This window comes from Ischnura elegans, chromosome X, assembly GCF_921293095.1.
Source record: "Ischnura elegans chromosome X, ioIscEleg1.1, whole genome shotgun sequence".
Lineage (NCBI taxonomy): Eukaryota > Metazoa > Arthropoda > Insecta > Odonata > Coenagrionidae > Ischnura > Ischnura elegans.
The window spans coordinates 23,308,245-23,327,193 of NC_060259.1; positions in this window are offsets into that span (position 1 = coordinate 23,308,245).

Genomic DNA, 18,949 nt, shown 5'->3' on the forward strand with positions numbered 1-18,949 from the left:
TCAGCATGTTAAAACTAATGCTACACCTTTCTGAGGAATTCAATAGCAACAAAAATATTTATAATATTATAAAAGTTTTTTTTTCATTAGCTTTCACGACGCTGTTGTGGTATTTGTGGCCGATACAATATAGAATGGTGGACCCCGCTTTTCGCCGAAATTTTGTGATTATGTGAGAACATAACAAAAGGATCATCGAGTTACCTCGAGATATTTACCTCTGATATATATCAAATCATGTAGAGTGTGATACCCAAAGGAGAATTGTCACCGCCTGCGATGCCGAAATTAAGATCGATTTTTCGAACGTGTGGCACAGTCCGGATCTCGGTGCTGGCCACGGGGAATACCGTGCACGTAAAATGTTGGAAATTGGAACTTTTCATGCAAGTGAATCGTATTAAAGCTACGATATATTAGTTTCACATTTATTTTCCATCTCATACAACCTATTTTCTTCAATATCTTGCGACACCTATCATCAATACGATGGCGGACTCTGCTTTCCGTCGAAATTTTATGTTTTTGTGGTATTATAAAAAAAATATTACCGAGTTAACTCGAGATATTTACATTAAAATTATATCTAACCTTTTAGAGGGTCCATCCGAAGAAAGCAACTAGGATCGCCGTAATTTTCTTTCTGAGTGAGACCACTTCTAAGGGCACTTCCTTTTTATGTAAGAACGGCTGGCGTGCTAACACCCCTACCACACACCTTTTACGCGGCTTGCGGGGTATTACGTAGATGTAGATGAGCATGAGTTTATATTACATTGTTATATATACAAATAGACCTTGTCGGTGGACCTTTAAATATGTATGGGAGGTTAGGAAGTGGAGGCCATGGATCATCGACGGCTCTTGCCAAGAAATAGAGTTTGTTTGTTAATAAAATAGTCTGTTTCCCTACTTTAAGCACACGATTTAAGTCCATTCTCCGTAGTAGTACATGGAATTCACTCAAAGAAAGAAACCTTTTCGTGCACCTCTTGCAGTGCCCAGTAATTGCATAATAAGACTCATTCTTAGCTATATTTATTAATTGTACTTTCTGGTGATTATTTTCTATCACTATTATATCTATTATCCAGATATAAAAGTGCATGAGACCATATTGCATCCACACGCTTACCGCGTCGCCGTACTCTCCGCCGCCGCCGGCCAGAACCGGAGTCGACCGCACGCTCGAAGAAACGATTTAAAATTCGGGGTTGCTAGTTGGTGCAAGGTTTTACTTTAGATCCACAATGTAAAAGCTTAACAAAACGACGTGGTATCAGTCACTTGGCGGAATTCCGTGGTAATGTCTACTTTTTCTCTACGTTTATGTAAAAAAAATGGGCTGAAAACAGGCTCCGCCAATTTGTTATATATCTATGGCTATTGATGAAACAAAAATCTTTGAAAACCCTTGAAATGGAAGAAAAAGAAGTGTCAATTAAGATGATATAACAGTTTGGTCGATACAACTATGCATGAAACCGCTTCACGAGGATAAGGTTGGCAATTTTCAGAAAAAATCGAGGGTGGTCGTTTTTCGCTAAATTTGCTCAACTTTGGCCTCACATATATTGTTAACGTGAAAACACAGGAAAGAAATAATCTGGAAAGTTATGCACAATTTATATAAAAATATATATGCGAAGTTTCAACTTCCTAGCTCAAAGAAATCGTTTTTTAGGTTTCGGCCAGCTTTTTTCGATTCTATAGCCCACTGTGCGTCGTTTCGAATCATCCTAAACACCTTTCCTTCTTCCGCGAGTCATTCTTCACATCTTTCCCCCCCCCCCCCTCCTGATCCTTCCCTCCACAGCGCGCAGACCCTCCCCTCAACAGCAACACCGCCGGCCGTCCGGTCACACGTTTTCTTCGCTGCTTGATTTTGAGATCGCATCGTCCTTCTTTCTTTCTGCGTTTTTTTGTGGTGCGATGGAAGAGTCCAGCAAGCCCCAAGGGAAATGACCGCCATCGAAAAGGATAGAAGCCTCAGAAAAGGAAGACGTTCAACAAACAGAGACGTCTGTCAAATTAGCATAAAATGACCTCAAAAACGTTTTCCTATCCTTTGAGAAAGTTGTCAGAAGTATATTTGTACCGGTGCGTTTTGTTTTAAAATGAGTAATTTTTAAGGATGCCATAACAAGAATGAATATGTTTAGAATTCGTAGTGGTGAATATGTCTTTCCTATTGATAGTTCGTATTATTTTTTATCAAACGTTTAAAATGTTTTATTTTTCACGCATTGATAATATGCTAAGAGGAGAACTTTATGTTTTTCACACTGCTACGCATAAGGTTATACATCGCATTACAAAACAAATTATGACCTTTAATTCTCAAAAGAGAAATCTTGCACCAACCTGCCACCCCACCTCTCCTATCACGTTATGTGCCCGAGTGTCCAATAGGGCGGATCGGAAAAATCGATTTTTTTCAAATCCATCTGGCCCAATGAAAAAAAGTTGTGGGACCGATCAAAAATAAGGCCTGAAAAATTTGAGACCTCTAGGTGAACCCCTGACCCTCGCTCAAATGCAATTTAGGGGGGGAAGGTCGAAATTCGAAAAATATAGTATTTTATGGTCATTTCCTATAGATTTTGCCGAGTTACTGACCTCTAGGGCAAAAATTTCGTGCATTTTGACGCATCTGCCACCGTTTAGCCACAAAATGCCTAATTTGAGTCCACGCCCGCGAAGAAAAAATTCCAACGCCCACGCAGCGTCGCGGATACAAGAGCCGCAGGCCGATCCCCTCCCCTCCCCGCTCGCTTCTACCCCTCCCACGCCTCCAATACAGCAAAATTCATCCCGCGTAAGCTGCTAGGAGGTCATTTATCTTTCATAATATAAATCGGACGATGGTAGAAGGTAATAAAGGAAGCTTAGTGAGACGACTTGTCCTTTATTAGACGCCTCGTCGGGGTTAAACAAATCGATGTTACCAACTTTTAGAGAAGTGATGAAATATTTTTAGATCCGAGAACGCAGGAAAGGAAAGGATACGGTCGATGAAAAGGCCTCTCGAGTGGCTATAAAGGTGTGCGAACTATGGTGACGCTTCCCTTCCATTATGTGTATGACTAAATGGATTTAGCGGTACAACAGGAAGTACTAAAACTTACGGAAAATTCAAATAGGCCAAAAGCAGGGTTTTTGCTTAAGTACAAACCTGAAGCACTTTTGAAAGAACATTTGAAATTATGCGATACTTTTGCGTGTAAGTGCAAGAAGGAGCATAATGTTCCCCCCAATGAAGAAGTATGTTGAGAGACAAGCGGACGAAACTAAAGATGATGGCTGCTGGATTGAGTCCTAAAGAAACTCGACAACTGAGGAAAAAAAAGAGAATCGTCGGAGAGTGTTGAGTCAACATCGTCAATTCTTGTATGGGAAAATAGTATCAAAAATTTTCTTCATCAATTCATCCGAAGAAAATTAAACTGAAGAGAAATCATCCGATTTTTATCTCTACGTTCCTCGTTAAAAAAAATTCAGGACTAAACTCAAACTGGAACTTCTGCGTGGAAAAGGCGTATGCCAAATGTGATAGAGGTATATGCAAGAACCAAGAAGCAGTAATGATCGTCCCCGCAACTTTAGTTGACGCAAAAATCATAACTTCGTAAGAAACATCCAAGGTAGTTTGCAAGATTACTTACTTAGACAGAAAAAGATGCTAATTATTGTGAATACGAAAAGAGAGGTATCAAAGGGTGTCAAAAAAGGGCTACATTTTTATGGAGTGAAAGACTATAGTTTTGTCTGATGAAAAAAGGCAAGAGCACTTATCAATCCAAGTTTAGAGGGGAATGTGTGATGTTAGTTGAAGAAACAGGGTCCCACTTTTGGTTTTGCCTCCCCCGTCGGAGGATTAGCAAAAGTTATAAAATCTGCGATTCTCGATTCCTTTCCGAGTGAAAATTAAATACACAAAAATAAAAAGGATTTGAATGCGATGGTGATTACCGCCCAAAAAGGAGGCATCATCCCTATGCTGCAAGCATAATTCCAACATCCCTTGCTATGTGAGTAAACTCTTCTCGGGATTCCCACCGGGTTAATTTTTCCATAATGGCAAACGTTTCAAGTTCCGACTCGGGGTCATCATCAGGGATAAATTTCGTTGAATCCCGAGAAAAGTTTACCCACATCATTCGCCGGGAAAGCATCAAATCATATTTCATCCCTTACAGAGGTCTATTTGCTAATTGCACTAAGTTGACTTAGATTTGCGGCATAAAAATTGGGAGGGCAATCTAAGGACCGACTTTACGTTGTTGCAAGTATGCGTTTGGCTGCCGATCCGAGATTTTTTAAAGTGCTGGATTTTAATATCAACTTTAAGGACTGCTCGCTGATGACATATTGGAGAGAGACCACAGTACCTCCGGCTACATCTGACCTTAGTGATGTGGATTTTCAAAAATCTATTGATGAACTTGAAGTTAAATATTTCTTTTTATTATAGATACGGACGAGAGATTCGTGAAGAAATTCACCAAAACTTTGTTGACAACAGCGAAAGACGAGGAATGACACTGACATAAGAAATACAGATTGGAAAGCAAGTAATTGAAAAATTCTTTCGTGATTGTTCCTCAACAGACGATACTGAAACATTAAATATTTAGACCAACGAAGTAAGACGCACATGGTGTGAATTTTGGTGCATTTGGCGCGTTGGAGAAGCTTGCGGGGAGGGGACGCGAGCGGCTTTCGCCCAAAATCCATTTAATCACATCTGTCGGACAAAGCCGAAATTGGAGCGCATATCCGAAGTTAGCACACCTTTATAGCCACTCGAGAGGCCTTTTCATCGACCGTATCCTTTCCTTTCCTGCGTTCTCGGATCTAAAAATATTTCATCACTTCTCTAAAAGTTGGTAACATCGATTTGTTTAACCCCGACGAGGCGCCTAATAAGGGATAAGTCGTCTCACTAAGCTTCCTTTATTACCTTCTACCATCTTCCGATTTATATTATGAAAGATAAATGACCTCCTAGCAGCTTACGCGGGATGAATTTTGCTGTATTGGAGGCGTGGGAGGGGTAGAAGCGAGCGGGGAGGGGAGGGGATCGGCCTGCGGCTCTTGTATCCGCGACGCTGTGTGGGCGTTGGAATTTCTTCTTCGCGGGCGCGGACTCAAATTAGGCATTTTGTAGCTAAATGGTGGCAGATGCGTCAAAATGCACGTAATTTTTGTCCTAGAGGTCAGTAACTCGGCAAAATCTATAGGAAATGACCATAAAATACTATATTTTTCGAATTTCGACCTTCCCCCCCTAAATTGCATTTGAGCGAGGGTCAGGGGTTCACCTAGAGGTCTCAAATTTTTCAGGCCTTATTTTTGATCGGTCCCACAACTTTTTTTCATTGGGCCAGATGGATTTGAAAAAAATCGATTTTTCCGATCCGCCCTAGTGTCCAACCACCAGACGCGGTGATTAGATGCGGAAATTTGTTCAGCCTTAGTAATAGTTGAGGATATTTCACTAAAGATGAGACGACAATACAGTTTTATACACTTGCATACATTATAAATTCCATATAAGTGTTATTTTTTATTTTTTTTTTAACGTGCAAACTACAATTTTATTCATGAGATATATATTACGGACTCAACGATTGCGCTGGCAAGTCAGAAGCTTGTCTTGGAAAGCGCGCGGCTGCAAAAAAATAGTTTCTTATTCTTGGAGAACCCATATCCTACCCCAATGCACCCACATTTTGCTAACCACACTCTCATTGGTCTTTCATAGCTCCCATCAGATCAAATATTGGAAAGGGCACAAGAGTGGCGGCGGATACTAACTACCCTGCCTACCGCGTTAATTCCCATTGTGCCCATGAACCATACCTCAGTCTTACAATTTTTACCTAGCGTTTAAGAAGTTTGGTACTCAAAGCATTGCGGTCCGTATGTAGAAATTCCACTTATTGCTTTATTGCCTCATTATATGAAGGGTTTTTGCCATTTTGAGGATCGCTTCTCTTCGATACGGGTGATTTCTACGAGGTGGCTCGCACGGGGAATTCCACGAATGCCTCTTCCCAAGTGATTGAAAAAAAATGCTTTAACGATTTCACAGAGCAAATTAGTCAGCCTTTACCAGTGAGTGCCAAAGGATCTCAGTACTTGTGCTACGGAAGCGAAGAACCAAGGTTTAATTTCCCTGCTGTCGGCGTCATAATGATGTGCCGCTGTACTTTGCAAATTTATATATGGGCTTGAGCGCATGATAAAATAATTGATAATACATCATTTTAAAGAAAATTTTAGCCTTAATTTTGATGTATTTTTTGTTTTATGAAAAATTCAAAAACGTAGACACACCAGTGCAATTACAGATGAATTAATAAATTACAGACTCCGCACACCGTAAAATTAGCCGTTTTGTCAACTTCATGAACTTCGTAACTCCACCTAGGGAAAACTACAACGTCTACAACATTAATCTTCCACAGTAAGTTGCAAAAAAATATGTGGATCAATAAAATGGCTTTTGCGTATTTTTTCAACGCATATTTTGTCATTAATCAACGAAAATGTTTAAACATTGTCTAGTCCTAGAGTTTACACCGAAATAAGAAATAAAACGGATAGAATACTTTTTTTATTTATTTGAAATTTTTCTATGAACCGATAATACTTGGTAATAGTGGTCTGCGCAGGGGCCCGAAAGCCAAAGGTCCTCGGTTCGATTCCTCATAGATGGGAATTTTTTGTCATGGTAACTCGCGTAAATTTCACCACTGTTCATGCGGCAGTCACTAAAAATTACAAATGTTATCAACATAATGAGAAGGATGATGAAAATCATATGACCCGACCAAGTGAGCTCAAAGCCCCTTTGAGCCACTCCCCTGCCTTCCCTTAGCACCCAGCGTGTGGCTATCCTTTCTTTTACTCCCAACTACGGTGCTCACATGCTTTCACATTTATTTGCCGTTTTCTCGGAAGACCTTTAGATTCGGAATTTGCATCTAACTACATTGTCATTCGTTACCTTACTCTCCTTTCAAAACCATTGTCGCTGTCAAAAATAAGTTTCTGCTAGGCTCTTCCATTTCAGTGGAAAATTCAGTGTGAGCAAAATGCATCCCATAAAGAAAAGTGCCCTTCCACTGCAAAATCTCAGAACGTAACGATCCAAGGAGGAAAATGTGAAAGAGAAAGACCAAAGGACTTGAAAGGACGAGAAAGAGTTTTAATTGCCAATATTATGAACTTTTTGGAAGGTGTGAAGTCATGCGCTTTGGTTATTGACACCAAAAAAGTGGTGTTTAGTATGGCATATGTGCAGGTGTGAGTGAGAAAATAGTATGAAACGTCGCGTCGTGAAAGAAAGAAGAGAAGGTGCCAATGGTGAGGTGTCTCCTGTGTCTCCGCCGAAAAGAAATTCGCTGACGATAGCGCTTTTTGCTTGACGAGTTTACCCAAGGAGTTATTCGACAAAAAGTGCATAGATTTTAAACACAAGAAAGAATTTCCGGCAATAAGGTAGTTTCCTTCACCAAAGAAAACGAAAGGCATTGGTTGCGATTCGCTACCCACCATTAGTGTATTCATAATATACAAATTATTTTGTTTTAGAAAACACAGTTTAGACTAATATTAATGGTCAATTTTAACCTAATTCGATGAAGGCCAGATTGGCGCCCATGCGATGCCACCCCACGTGACGTCACAGGGACCTAGATTCTATACGAGTAGATAGGAGTTTTACATCGTCTGACATTACCAATGTATGCATGAGGCACAGGGCTCAGGGAAACATTTCTTAATAATCACCTATTGAAATTGCCTATGGTGGGAAAGTTTTCTTCGTTCGACAGGGTATTAATAGTCCTTATTTAAGCCAAGCGCTACCTGCTAGCAGGGTACTCCACGCTACCGCCATGCTCGACAGCAAGCAGCCTGCATCGTAGCGGCGTTCATGGCCTCGCACCCAGGTGGCCTCACACAGCAGCAGCCAGACGTCACACGGGCTTTTCCCAGCATTCATACCTTAGCCGTCGCGTTGTCGCGCGTTTGAAATTTTTCGCATTTCATATAATCGCGAAAAATAGATGTCCTCATTTAAAAATCTAAAAGCGTGAAACATATATTCCAAGAGTAATAATCTTTCGATTTAAGCAATAAAAAATAATAGTAAACCACCCTATCATCAAATTATTGGATGGATTAAAGTCGGATAAAGAGGATTTTCCTTACGTAAGCCCCAGTAAAATGCTGAGGCGGCTAAAAAGGCTGGAGTTCTCATTCCGAAAATTAAACAGTAAGCCCGTGCTATTGAAAAATCCGCGAGAGGTAGATCAATGAATGTATTTCCTACGAATCAATAAAAGATGGCGAACGTCTGGATGGTGCATTATTGAGATGAAACTTGGTGCGGTGCTAACCATATAGAAGACTACTATTGTATAAAGGACCGTTTGGTGGAGGATTTTATGGAATCCATTATCCGTTAGGTGATTGGGAGGCCGAAAGCACTTGCCGTATCAATTTTATCAAAATCAGCCGTGATGAGGATTGATGCAGGGTTTAAATAATTTCAAGGTAAAAATTTACCTAGTTAATTTTTATTAATTATTATATAATTTTACTTTATTTTTAAGCTCATCAGGTCGAGTCAAGATCAAAATTGCTATTTAGTTTCACTATACATGTATATATTAATCGTTACGTTCCCATGTCATGGGCCGAAATCCGCGGTGTTAGGAAGTAACAATCTTGCGGTGCATAATACTGTGTTGTTTGAATGGAAGACTATGAGATAACGTTTGCTACATTATCATTTAAGGTAGAGGGATAACGTTTCATAAAGTTTCTAATAAGAGATGGATTACTGTTACTGCTTGAAGAACAGTTTTATTGTTAATTTAATGTAGAAGCAAATATTTTTAATGTACAATAATGGGTAGAGTACATTGTATTTTTTTTTTGATACGCGTTCGGAGCAGACTCAACGGACTTGCACGCCTTCCCCTGTTCAACAAACAGCCTTGCTCCCCGCGAACTACTGTCGGCGTCAAAATGATGTGCCACTGTACTTTGCAAATTTATATCTGGACTTCAGTGCATGCCATAGTAATGAATAATACGTCATTTTAAAGAACATTTTATTCTCAATTCTAATTTATTTTTTACTTTATGAAAATTTCAAAAATGTAGACACGCGAGTGCAATAAATGACTTCGCGCACCATAAAATTAGCCGTTTTGTCAACTTCATGAACTTAATAACTCAACCCAGGGAAAACTCCTTCGTCTACAACATTTACCTTCCACAATTAGTTGCAAACATTAATTTAAATTAATAAAATGGCTTTTGCGAAATTTTAAAACGCATATATTGTTGTAAAATAACGAAAATGTTTAAACATTATCTGGTCCTTCAGTTAACCCCGAAAGAAAAAATAAAATTGAAAGAAACACATCTTAATTTATTTTAAAATTTTCTATCAAAGACTAAAATTTTATTTAAAATAACGTATTATCCATTATTTTAGCATACGCTCAAGCCCATGTATAAATTTGCAAAGTACAGCGGCACATCATTTTGACGCCGTTACTAGAGCGTGAGACTACAGGAGGATATTTCGCAATGATAAAATGGTTACTATGTTGTCCAAGATTGATTTTACTATGATTTCTCACTGATTTTGTGTGTTGTATTATGCAGGGAATTGTATTCTAATTTCTATTTTCTTATTCAGCGATTCAGATAATTGATATTTCGGATAAGAAAAAATTGAGCGCACGAAAGTAACACGAAAAGAAATACATGAAGTTATTGTTAAAGGAAGTGGAAATTCGTTGTCCTCAAAACGTAAGTTTTCCCTTCAATATCTTCTCAACAAGTTTAACTTGGAGCAAGAAGTGAAGACGAAGAAATAATGCAGAATGTCATGAAAAAATACTTTTTCAGTACGTATTTCCAGAAATGGGACGAATGCAAGATAACCAGCGACAGGTTTGAAAAAAAACGTCGATGTTGGTTAGAGAAGGATATACCCAGCCGACATGCATAATAATCTCCTTGAGACTCCTTACTCATGTTGTAACCTTATATTGTTTAATGCATTCGTATTGGCTTTACTTTCCTCCAAGGTGAGTTTATGTCACTATTGCTATCTAATTCCTGTTTTTTTCTGGGTTTAGCAGCAAAGAAAGGCCTAAGAAAGGCTTTAAGAAGTCTAGTGATAGGTCTAACAATAAAAGCGGAAAAGAGACGGAATTGAGAAAGCATCAACAGCTGAGCTATAGCTAGCCACATCTATGACCTTGCGCTCGCAAAGGAATGATGCGGCAGCAAAGATAATCACGGAAATGACCACGACCACCCCCACCTGAGGGAAACGGATATTACAGAAATGAAGGAAAATATCAACAACTCAAAATGAATTGACACCAGAAAACAGCTCTTTTGCCGATTGTTCATCATAAACCACAATTCAATACTGAAATTTTATTTTTTTAATTTAGTTTTATTCCCAAACCACCTAGTACAGCTCATATTGAGCCATTTTACATTGGATATAAAATTACACGGACAACCAAGCCTTAGATAGGGGAAACCTACCCAGGCTAGACTCGAACCCGCGATTTCTTGTTTGGTAGGTGAGGACTTTACCCAGCCGCCGCTCAAGTCGGCGACGTGATTGTGACAAATGCCTGCTTACATGACAAAGATAACATCGTCAGCAAAGGTGTAAAATTCGGAAAAGGTGTAAACTCAATAGGACCTTCGCATTCACAGGCCTATTTTTTCAGCGCATGAGAGAGGAACACGGCCCCCTTAAGTTGGCTCTAAATGTTTAATTGGCTCGCCGCCATTCAGGTGTCACATATCAACTTCGACTGCGACCACTGTTCCAGCGACCCACATCAAATTTATCATGAGTATCAAATTTCTCCTCTGAGTCGTCGCGGGCGAAGTTAGGAGGGGAGTTGCCTCCCTCCCCCTTTCTCTCCCTCGAGGCGCTTCGGCTTCGGTCTCCATGTCCCGGCGCTGCGGCTAGAGGGATCTGTGAACCACTAAATTGGGATATTCAAACGTTAGGGCGCCCGCTTAAGACATTAATCGATTATTGGCATTTCCTTTATAATATTGCATGAATGTTGAATTTCCTTTTCTCAAAGAAACCAAGAAGCATAGAGGCAGCCTAACTTCTCCTTACCTAACAACGATGGAGATTATGCAAATGCATACGGTGTGCAGTTTCACAGGGAAATAACTATTTCAAATTATGGCTTCACTATGACATTTATGTAAAAGCAATAAGAATTCCTTTGAACGCATGCGGAAGTTAAATATCCTCTCCCAAGAAATTGTAGCGCTATGATCCCTGCGCTTATTCCATCACAGGAGATCTGGAAAACATCACGCAATGGTGAAATTCAAACAAGTCAGAACCCCGCAACTTTTAAAGTACGTGCCACGCCCTCAGCTATGAACTGACACAGCCTACTTCAATTTCAATGGTGAATGGTATAACCATTCGCTGTGAGCCTTGATTGCAAAGTCGCTAAGGGCAGCACATTTGTGCACTTCTAAAAATATTGTAAGATAACCTTCAATCAGTTCCCCAGGTAGTGGTTAAGTAACGAAATTGAGACACTCGCCACTTTCGACACCTTAATCAATGATATCATGAAAAAATTGAGAGAAAAGCATTTCCCGATCAAGTTTGCGTACAAAAAAGAACAAAACGGCTCACTATTATGTTTACGTATCATAGTCTTTAAGAACAAAGGGATATTGGAAATAATAGTGAGAATACTTAATATCGCATTAAATGAAACTGAAATTACCCGTATTGGCTGGAAATGGCCAATCTTCACTTCCTAATCACGGGATTACTCAATAAAAAGATTAGAGATCGAACTCAACAAATGACAAGCAGCTCAGAGTCACTGTTATAATTCTGATTTCATTTACAAATGAATTCGGAATAAACGGAGTGAATGTAACATAATTAAAACTATTTCACGCCCCATCGAATAACCGCGGGGCCAAGCATATAGCACTAACCCACTCTCCGCAATACACGAAAGGTGTGCAAAAGATGTTTCAAAAAGTTGACTCAAAAGTAGCATTTAAAAACCGAAACAAACTTTGAAGCTTACTTGGCAATCCAAAGTATAAGGTCTCTCCTTCCCAACAGCCAGGAACCGACCATGTTAATTGAAGTACATGTGATCGCTCGAACATTGGCTGAACGGAGTGTAATCCCATTTTCTTGTCCGAGGAATGAGACACACGACGAAAACGGAAGAGTAATTCGATTCGCAGTCATGATTAACATATTTGAATTAGGCCAGCAAATTACGCCCGCTGATACCACTTAGTTGAACGTCATATAAAACCACAAATTAAACACATGACCAAATTCTGGGACTTCCAGCTGCCAGGGGGAGGTGGCTCGCAAAGTATTATGTAGACTAATCGAGTTCACTCGTAGCCGCTGGAGAACATTGGAAAGCTTTCCCACTGACTGCTGACGTCAGCACTCCAAACAATTCAAATTCATTTACAGCAGGAAACCCTACCCCATGACCCTCCATTGTTTGATAGAATCGCATTTCGCAATGTCTGACACCGAATAACTTTGGAAGAGCATATAGATAATTCAATACTCTTTGAACAAGGACAATTATAGTAATAAATACTATGAAAGTCTCAGTACATGAAACTGATATATAAAAATCACTGAGAGTAATATTGTCTTCAAACCGTGTTTCTATGATAAAAGTAAACGATTTTTTACCTTTGCCAAAAATGTGGCTGTGGAACTGCGGAAAAATGACAACAGCGCTTTGGAAGGGGTAAGTTATCGGGCTATTTTATGCCCCGTTCACACTACGTTCTTTTTACGCCGGTTAGCCCCGACCATGGTTACAAAACGAGGTGAGAACGCAAGTTCCCGTTAACCGTGGTTGGGATTCTGACCACCGTTTTCCGACCATGGTTGGCGGTAATTCATGCGTGTGTGAACGCAAGTTGGTTAAAAGCTGGTTAGAAAAAGAAGAAGGCGAAGCAGCAACGAAGTGGGAAAGGAGGAAAGAAAACAGATGATAATGCATATGAGTATGGTAATTGTGAACCAGGCACTACAGCAATGCATGCTCCAACATATATTCTCGTTTTTCCTATTCCCTTGTGTATATTCTGTTCTGAATACTTAGCTTGATGTATAAAGGAAAAGATAATGAGGTAGCATATGGAAATCGTGTCAGAATTAGGAGATGAATGAAAATTAATGTGCCTTAAATAGTTCCATAAGCACAATTGAAATGAATTAACCTGTAGTAATATGTCATCAATTTAATTAATATATGCATCCAAACTGCCCAGAAGATCTCTTAGTACTTAAAGGTATTTGCACAATTTTAATATAGATAATAAATGTAAATGAACCATGTAACGTTTGATCCTTTCAAATTCTTATGCAGAAAAACCAATTGTTCTACATGCTCACGCAGGATGTTTTGACATCTCCATGTTACAGTATTACTGCTTGCAGAAAATCGTCTTTCGCAACACACTTATGTGGCTGTACAAGTACTTTCTAGCCAGAGTTGCAAAATTTGAGAACTTTGGGAATTTTTATAAAAAATCACACAAACAATTTTTATGGATCTTGATTCTTCAGGAAATTCAAGAGGACGAAGCGAACGAACTAAACAACTTAGCTTTAGCTTTGTAGACCAAACATTTTCTTTGTTTCTGACTGTATTTAATCAACCATTGCAGCTCCTTTTTTGTAAGTTCAAGAGGGAAACTAAACGCAATACAGGAATAAACGAAAATTAACATTGGACGTGCGTACTATTCAAAAAGGCCAAAATATGGCACCCACTTTTGACGTCAAACACCGGGAAAAACCGGCATTGTCCGCTAACGCCTAAAATTTGCATTTTTTCCATAGAAATCTTAATAATGTTTACGTATTCTTTCGGCGTTTGAGTAAAGATGTATGGTAGAGCACAAAATCATCGCATAAAAAAGTATGAGCAGTACAGAGGTCCACTCTGATTACGCCGCCGGGCCGAAGACGGTGGCCTGGGTGGGCCGCAGCGGCTGACGAAAAGGTACAGAAGCAAGAATATGAAAAAAGTGAGACAAGGGTGTGCCCTTTCCCGTTAATTTTTAATGTTTTCATCGAGAAATCCATAAATGAAATCACGGAGAAGCCTTTGTGTTCCCATATCCAAGGATATAGAATTAGAATGCTGCAATTTGCTGACGAGATAGCAGTCATAGCCGAGCCAGAAAATTATTATGAGAAGACTTCAACAATTACGGAAAGGACAATGACCATATCAGCTGAAAGTCATCAAAAAGAAGACTATTATATTAGTATGCAAAAAAAAAGATGAGGCAAGAGTAAAGATTAACCTTGGAAAGCTTAAGCTTGAAGAGGCGAAAGAGATTTCTTATCTAGGAAGACGATTTACCTACGATGGACGAAGCAAAAAAGAAATAGTAGAATAGCGCAAGCGAAGAGGGTTTTATACAAAATGGAGTATCTTCCTAGAGCTGAGAAAACGACCATAGAAGTGAAGAAATAATTAATCAGATGCTACCTTTGGACATGATTCTCCATCGAAGCGAGCCTTGGACTGAATTTACCAGAGAAGTCAAGAGTGAAAGCATTCGAAATGTAGTCGTGACGAAGAATGATGAAGATAAAATGAATCAACCGAGTAATTGATGAGGACGCTCTAAGAATAGTGGGAAAAAAGTCTTCTAAAAATCTTTAAAAAAAAGGCAACTTAAGGGGCCACATTATTGGACATGACGGTCTGATGAAAACCATCGTAGAATGGCAGGTGGACGGGAAAAGAAGCAAGGGATGGCCTCGCATTAGTTACGTAGGGCAGGTTATGAAGTATGTAAAAGAGAAGAAATACATCACTGAAAAGGCGAGTGGATGGGAGAGTGGAATGAAGGGCTGTTTCAAACCAATCTTAAGGTTGTTGACTTACGATCATGATGAACATATTAACTGCCAGCAAAAAAATAAGTGTCATCAATGTCGATGATTGGTTCAAATAATGCGATTTATCTTCAAATTCCGAATTCTTCTTGAAGCCAATTGACACAAATCTAGATGGCCAAGTGAAACTAATATTTCTATAGAAAAACACTCCAAAAAACATTGTCATTTGACGCTCATTTTACAGGCTCGCACACGCCACGGCGCGCAACGGGTAAATTATTGAATTCGTTAATGGCAAGCACTCGCGGCTGGGCTGAAAGCCACCGAATACGTCCACCGGGTTGCGGATAGTGGGTCAACCTCTAGATACAGAGGTTTGCTGCGATATAAGCGATTTTATTTGTGGAATAAGCAGTCGCGGATAATAACAGGCGGGATTCCGAGATGGTATCGGTCTATCCCTGGGTAGGGCCATCTAAGGGATACATTTATCCTGTGAAGATGCCGTGACTTGGCCACTGTTCCATCCTTGGGTAAGGTAATCCATTTAAATGATACCGAAACGTCTGAAGATGCCGTGACTAGGCGACTGGAGGTCACCAACAATTATGCCTCTCATTACCCGAGGGAGTGGGAAGCAGCTCTTCTTCATGTGTGCAAAGGTGGAGATCATAATGATCGGTACAGTGATACACAGTTCACTACGGGCGTAGCAACATTTACTTTAATGACCGTAGGAATGAAATGTGGGAGGCAAGGGGAAACCACCACATTATCATCCCGAGGAGTCGCAGCTCCTCCACTCACTTTATATCATGACATGATGGAATTCTCCAGAATGAAATATTCCGGATGTAAATTAGCCCCCCATTCGGATCTCCGGGCGGAGACTACCCGAATGGGTGCACCGGTCATAGGAGTTAGAATGTTAAGAATAGAAACATGGAGCGTTGGATCGCTTCGTATCTGCGGTAGGCGACTGAACTTGAAGGTGGAGATGCGAAGAATGAACCTCGACGTAATAGGCATCAGCAAAATGAAGTGGCCCCAAGAAGGAGACTTTCGGAGTGGAAACTATAGAATGATACACACAGGATCACTAAATGGTAATGCTGGAGTAGGCATAAGGCTTAGAAAATGCGCAGGGATGCGTGTATAAAGCTACATGCCGTTTAATGAGATGACGGTGATAGTGAAGACAGAAACTAAACCTGTAGCTACTCTAGAGTTGCAGGTTTACATGCATACATTAGATTATGAAGATGAAGAAGTAGAAGATGCCTACCAAGGTATAACGGAAGTTATCAAGCAGCTAAGATGGGAAGAAAATCTTATTATTTTATGAGAATGGAATGCCGTCGTCGGCGAAGGTCAAGACGGAATGATAACTGGGAAATATGGATTAGGCAATTGAAATGCAAAATAAAAAAGGCTACTTGAATTCTGCACTGAACATAGGCTAATGGTTGTCAACAATTTATTCAAAAATCCCCTTCGAAGAAGATACACATGGGAGATTCCAGGAGACCTTTGAAGATTCTAAATCGACTACATTATTGTGATACAAAGATTTAGGAACCAGGTGAAGGACTGCAAAAGCTAACCAGGGGGTAGGTATCGACAGTCACCATAACGTAGTTATGATGAAATGCCATCTTAAAATTCAAAAAAATACAGAAAGCCGTGAAAAACATTAGGCAGGTTTAAAAATTGAAGGAGGTTCAGCATCAACTGACATTTAAAGAAGCTGTAGAAAAGAGAATAGAGGAGGATACGACCAATAAATCAGTGGAAGAGAGTTGAAAAACCATTAGAAGGGGTATGCAGGCAGTAGCTGAGGAAGTTTGTAAAAGGAAAGTCGTTATGAAAAAACTATGGATCACGCAGAAAGTATTAAATCTCACTGAAGAAAGAAGAAAATACAAGGCTGCGATAACAGAGGAAGGGCAGATTTGTCACAAAGGAATAAGGAACGAGATGAGTCGTAAAGTGAGGAAGGCTAGAGAGCCATGGACGAAAAATATTCGTGAAGACGTAAAAACAATCGTGTGCATGGAAAAGTAGAGGCCGCCCATGGGATAGTGAGGAATCACTTTAAGGAAAGGGGCGTAAGATGCACTACCCTTCGGGGCAAAAACGAAGAACCAATGATCGAAAACGAAAACAAAGGGAAGAGATGGAAGGAATATCCGGTGGATTTGTACAAAGGAAGCAGCCTAAGAACGAATGCTATCGAAAATGAGAGGGAAGTTGATGAAGATGACATGGGAGCCCTAATTTGAGGATCAGAATTTGATGCGGCTCTATGAGACCTTCGGATAAATAAAGTACCCGAAATTGACTACATTTCCGCAGTGCTCAGTAATAAAAGATAAAATACGATGAACCACCTTTACAAAATCATAAGTGATTTGTATTCGATGGGTGAGATACCAAAGGACTTCGAAAGGAACATTATAATCCCAATTCCTAAGAGGAAAAGAGCGGAGAACTGAGAAGATTTTAGTACCTACCATAAGCCTGACTACACAATCGCCGAAGATACCGTCAAGAATCATCTACAGAAGAAAAGAACGAAGAGCAGAACTAAGAGAAGTACTTGGACTTAAAGAAGGCGTTTGACAACGTGAATTGGAACACAATGCTTGGAATCCTAAAAGAAATTGGAGTTCTTTACAATGACAGAAGAATCATCCACAGTTTATTTTAAAAAACCATTGGCGGAAATAAAATCAGGGCCCAACTATGAAGAAGCAAAAATTTGGAAAGGATTGAGACAAGGCTGTGCTTTGTCACCCGTAATCTTCAAATTTCACATCGAGAAAGCAATTATTGAAATCAAAGAAAAGGCCTCGGGCGTACGTAGGTGTGAAAGGATTAGCTGATAGGAGAATTGAGTGGAGAGCTGCGTCAAACCTTTCGTAGTATTTTTGACCAGTGATGAATGAATGTCAAGCAAGACAAATCGAATCTTTCATCGGATAGGCAATTGCAAAAGTTAAAATAACTCAAGAAAATACATCGCTCTCCAAGAAGCATCATTAAATAATAATGAAATTTAATCTCTTAAAATTTAGCGTGACCTACGAAAACAGCTGCTTCCTATCCTTTGTAAGTTTGACCTGAGTACAGTTCCTTATGATTTTCTCATGATTGCCGACATAAGCATAATCGTCATAGTATCAAACCAGTAATGTACCTAATTATTGATATAATTAAACCCTACTGCATGTATAACATATTAAAAATTGTCCGTTTCATAATGATTATTCGCGAAGAATTATGTTTTTTGAACTTCACAGTGTTTTCTTAGCCTGTAGCTAAAAAGTTACGCAGAGTGGAACAAGAGACCGGTGCATTGGCTTCATTTATAGATATACAATATCCTTCATATTGACTCACCATAGTTTATCCAGGCAACCCCTTCCAATCTTCCATGCAATCTCATCGCAACTCCCCACAAAATCCCACCCATTTCACGGAATGGATCCAGTAACCCAATATTACTCGAAAACCTACATCTACATAAAACCTTGCGAGCCACCTTAAGGGTGTTTGGCAGGGGGTGATCAATCACCAGCATGCATTATGCAACTGGACTCCCACATGCACACCACACACCTAAAATGAATTAAAACGATGTTAGCATTAGAGGATGAAAGTAATGAAGCAGAAAAAAGATTATAATTAACATGAAGCAGTGCTTAAGGATGATGGTGTAATGTGAGGCTAAACATGAGTTCATGCGAACGACCTCGAAACAGGGACATTTGGAGAAAGGAAAGGCCGAATGAAATTTTATATGTACAATGTTGAGCGCCAATATTTCCCCACTTATGTCAGTGCGATCATAATCACTAGCGAAACAGTGCGGCAGGTATAATACGTTATTCATCAGCTTCAATTAGCACCCCGCTTTGACAGCCTCAGCGATTACATTCATATATTTGAGCTTCGTAAAAGGGTAAGTGCAAAATACCGGGTTACTAAAAG